Genomic DNA, 7,754 nt, shown 5'->3' on the forward strand with positions numbered 1-7,754 from the left:
GGAGGGGGAAAATAGGAGCTGATACCAAGGGCTCACGTAGAAAGAAAGTGTTTTGAGAATGATGAGGGCAACAAATGTACAAATGTGCTTGACACAATGGATGGATGTAAGGATTGTGATAAGAGCTGTATGAGCCCCCAATAAAATGATAAAAAGAAAAAGGAATAGTATGGGGATGTAAGCAATGTGGGCTATCTCCATGAATTTTGGAGGTGTGAGGCCAATGCCCATGGTGTATTCTTATATATTCTAATATGTATGAGAGTAAATAAAAAATACTACTACTAGAAAAAAAAGTATACTTCTCCTTACCTGGTTTAGCCTCTTTATTCCCATATATATTCTCCATTGTCTCCTGATAAAATTCCGGAAAAAATTTTAATTGATTTCTATTTGTTTTTCCAGTCTGTTTATAGGTGTGCAAGTAATGAAGTTGGTCAGAGTGAAACATGAGAGAAGCAGAAGAACTGATGGTGATGATGATGAGTTTTTATGAGGATTAAAGAGGTATGTTTTATTTCTCAAGGGACAAATAACGTGTACAGTTGAATATAAATTAAAGACCTGCTTTTACACCAAAGGCAGATCCTTTGGGTGGTTCAGTCAAAGAGGTAAGGCTGCCAGCTGGCTCACAGGAGAAGCATGTACCCTTGGCCCAGGTTTGGGAATTTTTCCAGCCTTGAGCTTGTCAATAATTGCTTCAGTATCCTTAGGTGTCAAATCCTCATCGTAGTGGTCATGTATTTGAACCAATGATGCATTTACACAGGCACCTAGACATTCTACCTCTATACGAGTTGAAGCCTATCAGGTGTCGTTTCCCCAACTATTATTCCAAGCTTTCTTGAATGGCCTCTGGTGTGCTGTCAGAATCTGGAAGCATGCCACGTGTAGCAGTGCAGCCCTGAATGCGGTACTTTCCAACAGGTTTTTGATTATACATTGTATAAAAAGTTACTACGCCATACAACTCTCATTGGGGGTACTTGTAATACTTCTGCAACCTTATTCATAGCGAGATGGGCAACCATCCATTCTGTCTCTGAGCTAAATCCAGGACTGGAAGTACAGCTGCTGCTTGATGGTCTTCTGGGTAGAGTTTTACAATTCCCTCTATTCGCTTATAGTTTTCTGGTGGGAAATCAAATGGAGTTTCTGGGTTATTTTCAGGAGTATGTCTGTGCACAAATAAGACTCTTACAGGTCAATTTTGCACAGCTGTCTTATGCAAATTCCATATCTGTCTTGATGATGATGCATTTGTAAGGTAACTCTTCCAGTAAAGAGATTGCAATTTTTTTTTTTGGCAAAATAGGACCAGCCTCATGAGCTGGAGGAAGGGCTGTCTATCTTAGCAAAAGAAGTTGAGTGAGTTGAAAAGTAAAATTTTGATGACCTCGAGTCATCCAAATTCTCTCCAGTTTCCCATTTCAATTCCTAGGGTCGTCATCCTTTTTTTTTTTTTTTTGACACTGAGGCTCCTTGAAGCTCAATGACTTGTCTGAAGACACACAGCTAACACATGGCAGAAAAGAGGATAGTGAAAAGTCAGCCTTCCAACTCTGACTCTCAAACACCAACTTTCCTTCCTGGAACCAACTAGCCTGCGCGTCCTTCCAAAGTTACGTAATAAATGTGCACACGCGCACACGCAACACACATACACATGACGAGATAAACACAAATAGACACCCTTCTCCGCCTATGGTTTTATCTCATTCAAAATTTTAAAAATCATTTTATTAGGGGCTCATACAACTCTTATCACAATCCATACATACATCAATTGTGTGAAGCACATTTGTACATTCATTGCCCTCATCATTCTCAAAATATTTCCTCTCCACTTAAGCCCCTGGCATTAGGTCCTCATTTTTCCCCTCCCTACCCGCTCCCCCCTCCCTCATCTTATTCAAATTTTAACTTACATTATAGTCTAGACATCTTTCCATGTTAGTTAGAAACTAAATGTGTCCTCCTCCTCCTCCTCCTTCTTTTGAAGCATAACACAAACTATTCAGTCCGCTCTAGAATTTTTTGCATTTATAACTTTCACTTATCATCTCTTGTCATAGCAGGAGTTAATAGTCTGCCAGAGTGTCACCTTCTGTAAAAACCTTAGCCCATAGTCTCACAGATGGAATTTTACCACTGTTCACCATCAAAGACCGGTGCCAAATTCTGCAATGCTAACAGAGGATTCACTGCATGTAAATGTATTCAGGTCAGATACCTCATCTTAGATACTGATAGGTTTGAAAAACTATTTGGTAACCACTGCTGTTAACATTTATTTTATCAGTTAGGGGTCAGTCACAAAGACTAGAAAGCATTCTAATTAGGTTACAGAGAAAATGATTTATTACCAGTCTTCAGGTGCTTTCAAAATTTGCAAAGGCCAGAGGAGTAAACTCTGGGTGATATTTCTATGAATAGTTCCCAGAATTGAAATGCATTTCTTTTTGCTTCTAGAAGGGCATTGCCATACCGAGCACAGCGTCACCCAAGTAAATGCTCATAGGTTTTTACAAGGAAGGACTAGGGTGGGGGGGGTGGAGAGGGGAATTAAATGATATACTAAAGTGTGTTAGTCCAGGCAGACTCTTATGTGCATAAGAGAGAACTTTATATTATATCAAAGAACAATTGTATATTAAGAAAACATCCCAGGACCAGTCCAAATCAAGGCCATAAGTCCAATATTAACCCATATGTCTGATACCAGTCTATAAATATCTTCTCAGACTCACGCAACATATGCAATCATGCCAAATGTAGGAAGATCACAGGCTAGTGGGTGGAAAGCTTGTGGCTCCAGTGGTGGTAGAAGCATCTTAGTGTTGGTGTGGGGTCCAGGTGGTTCCTCCAGCTCCAAGGCTCGGGCTCTATCAGTGTAGCTCTATGTGACTTGTCAACAGGAATGTCTTGCAGGGAGAGTGTGTGTGTCTGGCCTCCAGTGAGCTATTTCTCTCCTTAGCACCTCCAAATGAGGTCATCAAGCTGTGACCTGATTGACAGGCTAAACCCCAACTCTTTCACTCAGAATAGTCTTAAATGGACAACAGATTATGTAACTACCACACCAAGTAACTCAAAACTATTGCTACCAGGTGCCAGTTTATTCTATGTATGTTTATATTTGTTTAACATATGTATGTATGTTGTTAACATATGTATGTATGTTATGTTTGAATAAACATATGGATGTTTATTCCAAACAAAACGTGTTTAAACCTGTCTGTGCAATCAGTGATTGATTACCGACAAGTAATCTCAGCAGTACACTTGCCTGAGTCTCTTTGGGCGCCTTAAAAAAAAAAAGAGTGAATCAAAACAGTGGCTTTTGAGAGGATCTACTGGGAGAAAATGTATTTTGCCTCTCTTGTGTTTTGCTCTTTGATCATCGGACCAGTGTGCGGCTTCCTTGCTTGTTCTGTGCCTCCATTTGCAAGCTACTACCTGTGGGACACCTAACCCGTGGACTGTGTCGCTGTAATTTGAGGTTCCTTCAAGAACTATTTTGCCACACTATTGGAATATACATATCTTGAGCTGGGGACTGTCAGACCCTGTCATCTGGCTGACTGTTGGTGACCTGCCTTGCTGTTTGCTGCCTGTTCCTGGATAGCCTGAATTGCTCTACAGCAGATACCCAGTATCCCTCAAGACTTGAAGGACTGCCAGCATCTCACAGCTGTCTCATGGGAGTGAGTTGCACTGAGCCATTTGTACTGCCTTATAATTTAATTAACTGTTTATTTCTTATGTTATATGTCTATAAATCTATATATAAAATTATTAGCATGCTGGTTCTGTTTCTCTAGAGAACCCTGTCTAACATAGGATCTTATCATGAAGAAGTGTTATGAAAATTGAAAACTCCATTGGTGAGCAAAGGCCAGGAATGAACATCAGTAATTTATTTCCCCATCACAATAATACACCTGCTCATTCTGTGAGGTTAGCAGGGTTGTCTAAGGTGAATTTTGTTAAAAACCCTTATTCTATCCACACTACAGCCCTGACTTACTTTACCCCCCTTTATGCTTCTTGTTCTCTAAACTCAAAGAAGATTTTAAAAGAACAGGGTTTAGATCCTTGGAGGTTTCCCAAACTGCCATTTTGCAATGATATAAATTGAAGAGTGAATAAAAATAAACATTTGGGGAAAACAAGAGAGATGAAAACATGATCTTTCAAAGTACATAGACCCATATTGAAGCTATGTCAAGAAGCAATAGCTTCACACATCGATATTTTTGTTGAAGAAAATTCCTCTAATTTGTAGCAATACCTTTGGTTTACTCTTGTCTTTGCCACAGTGTTGCATACTTCTGCCTAGGAACTTTGGAATGTTCTAGCTTCTGGAAAACCAGAAGGGGAAACAAAAAAGTTATTGATTCCAATTCCTGGTGACCTTATGTGTGTCAGAGAAGAATCAGGCTTTATAGAACTTTCAGTGACTGATATTTTGTATTTAGATGGTCATACCTTTCCTTGGGTTAGAAGACAAATAGATGACCATGAGTCCCATTTGGGAATTCCATTCTCCAAGGAGGAGATGTCAGCATCCTCCCAGTCCTCCAAACATTCCCTATTCTCCACTTAGCCTCTCCTTCTAAGTCTCTGTCCATAGGAAAGACCCTGGAGAATGGTCAGGCCAGGGCCATAAGTGAGGGCAAGAGCCTCTCCTCCAAAAGTGAGCACCGAGTTACAGTTGTGATTTCTGGGATGGCTCACTGGAGCTTCACTACGGAGAGGCCGACGAAGCAAAAGAACGCTGGTCAGGCCACACATGACAAGAGTGCTGTGCTCCACAGGTTCCTGCCGTGAAGAAATGCATCGATAACGCTATAAAGAGCTAACTGTGCAGAGCTGAAGAGCGTGTAAGAGAGGTCAGGTTTCCAATACTAATATTGTACCTTCTCCTTTCAAGTTCTTTGGGAGCGCACAGCCAAACTTTTTCAGCATATCCAGCACAGCGCATTTAATATTTGACCTTTTCTCTCCCTGTAAATGAAACGGCTTCTACCCACCCATACTCCAGGCCTACTTAGTCCTTAGAAAAATCCAAAGCTGAGTTTGAATAGTACAAGATGTCTCAATATTTAGGGTACAGACTTCCCAAAGAGGTGGTTCCCCCAAAGAATGATCTCTGTTATGTGTTGAATTGTGTCACCCCCAAATCTGTGTGGGAACCCCAACCCCGATAAGAAGTGCTGGCACCCTCACTTGGGATTTCCTTTGCTATGTCAGTGTCATCTCTAGGGAGGGTGTTTCTTAAACCTGTCACTTTTGAGATATAAAGAGAGCAGCTTAGGCCCAGAGAAGAAGCACAGGTGGGAAGCACAGAGAGATGCCTGGTCACATGACAAGCAACAGAAGCTGAAGAGACAAGGGTGTGCCCCTCAGAGCCTACACACACAGAGAAAGCCTTCCGCTAGCGCCAGTGGCCTGGATGTGAACTGCTAACACATGAGAACATACATTCCCGTTAGATAAAGCCATCCCTTTGTGATATTTCTGCTAGAGCAGCTCTAAGAATGGGAGCTAATTCCACGTGCAAACCATGCGGACAAACTGGGGATGAAAAGCAAAGAGACTCTGAATAAAGTTCAATGCTAATTTAGTGACTACCTTTCCATGATCTATGATTGTCCTGCTGTTCCTGAAATCCCAGCCCGCCCCACTCCATCTCAACCCCTCCTGAGGAGGAGAACAAAGGTCAACTTACTTTGGACTGTGGATGGCTGTTCTTCCCCCCTCCACATTCTGTTTGTTGACTGGCTGCACTGTCCTTGGTCACTGGCGCAGCCCATGCAGACTGCTGTTACCACACCGCTCAGCTCTGAAACTTTTTCACCAACGTCTGGCATTCACGTCTTCAAGACAACGCAAGATTCACTTCTGATGAATTACATCACACTTGGAGGTGAGGGGGAATGATCTACCAGAAATTCTGCTTTATGAAAAGAAGCCTAATTAATAAAAGAAAATGTTCAAATGCTTTGAAATTCAGATCACTAGAGAAAGAAAAGTATTCCTTGCTGTTTGGAAGAAAGACTCTCCTGTAAACGCACAACATGGAAAAGCGCACTTGGCCAGTGTAGCTTAGATGGAGGACCCGCTTCACAGCATCAAAGCACATGGTTTATTTTAGGCAAGGCTTTAGTCAAAACTTTCCTCAAGCTACCTCCAGAGAGCCAGGAGAGTGTAGCTTTTATTGGAAATATGAAGCAGCTTCAAAAGTTCCTGGGAAAATGCCACTTTTGCACAAACTTTCTGAAGCCCCCTTATAGGCGTTAGAATTGAAACGATTTGATCAATTGGGTTTTTTTAAAAAGCTATATTGGCATATAATTCACATGTCATGCAATTTGATAATTAAAGCATATTAAAAAGAGTTGTACAATCATCACCACAATTTTAGCAGTCTTTTTCTTATTACCTATCCTGGATTTCATAGATGAAAAAGCATTCCAAAAAAGTCAAGCACAAAATCATCTCAATCAAAAAGAAAGCAGAACATATTAAAAACTAGAAAAGATTTGAAATGGGTGCAAAGGAAGATTAAATGATCAGGAGTTAAATTTTCACGCACCTGCGTCTACAGGAATCCACTTTCCCAGGCATGCTTCTGGATGACGGCGAGGCTGGTCACATCCTCCGTCCGTGTTCAGAAGAGATTCCCCAGAGGCTTCATCCACATGTATTTCCCCCCTCCCTTTTTTTTTTTTTTTAAATGGAAACAACTTTAAAGTGGGTCAAAAGGGAACTCAAATGATAAGATATTCTATTTTACGACATCTACCATAATTGACTTTACAATGCCCTTTGACTGATAACAGAGCTATTCACGTCCCTTGACTATGGTCAGACAGGATTCACCAGAGAGTTAATCTATGTGTGGATCTCGCAAATGGACTTTGGACTTCCACTGTCATCCATAGCCTTCTGCAAACCAGGTGTTCACAATTTAAACTCTGATACCAGTCCTTCCTTCATATTCAGGTTTTATAATTTACAATCCTTGCATCACACAGGCTGGTGGCTTCCTTCAGGTGGACTCAGTGGATGCTTCACGTCGATGGCTGCTTGTTTGAAGACAAGCCTTTAAGACCACACAAGCTAGTCTTTCTGATAGCCAGGCATCAACTAGTTTCTGCATCACACTTTACTATAGCACCCGGATTGTCAGTGATCGCTTCATGAGGGCAAGCTTCAAGCAGAGCCAGGTCATAAGAACTCATTGTTTAGGATTGGGGCTAAAATTATGTAAGAGCCCGAAGTCCATTAACACCTCTATGGTTTATATAGGTTTCAGGGTTGTATCCTTGCACCATATTTATTCAATGTATATACTGAGCAAATTGTCAGAGAAGCTCCATCCCATGAAGAATGTGGTATCAGGATTGGAAGAAGGCATGTTAACAGCCTGATGTATGCAGATGACATAATCTGCTTGCTGAAAGTGAGGAGGAATTGAAGGCCTTGCTCATGGAAGCAGCAGTCAAGAGATCGAAAGCTAGATCTTAACCTGGGATGCGTCAGTTATAAAAGCTGATCCCTTTTGTGCTTGCTTGACTTTGTCTACCCATGTTTGCACTGCTATGTATGACGGTTTTCTTTTAACACTTAATATGTTAATTTTGAATTTAAGGGCTAGGATTGGGTATTGATTTCTAATTTAAGAAAATTGATAAAAGGAACATATTTTAAATAAACCTACTCTAATTACTTTCTACTCCAAAACA

At 41.0% G+C, this 7,754-nt stretch overlaps 1 pseudogene; it reads right to left on the reverse strand.

Annotated features, from left to right (window-relative positions):
* Window positions 1–556: 556 nt before the first annotated feature.
* LOC101651540 lies at window positions 557–1,327 on the reverse strand (annotated as a pseudogene).
* Between the last annotated feature and the right edge of the window lie 6,427 nt (window positions 1,328–7,754).

This window comes from Echinops telfairi, unplaced genomic scaffold, assembly GCF_000313985.2.
Source record: "Echinops telfairi isolate 266 unplaced genomic scaffold, ASM31398v2 ScPeMD7_7473;HRSCAF=8511, whole genome shotgun sequence".
Taxonomy (NCBI): Eukaryota; Metazoa; Chordata; class Mammalia; order Afrosoricida; family Tenrecidae; genus Echinops; species Echinops telfairi.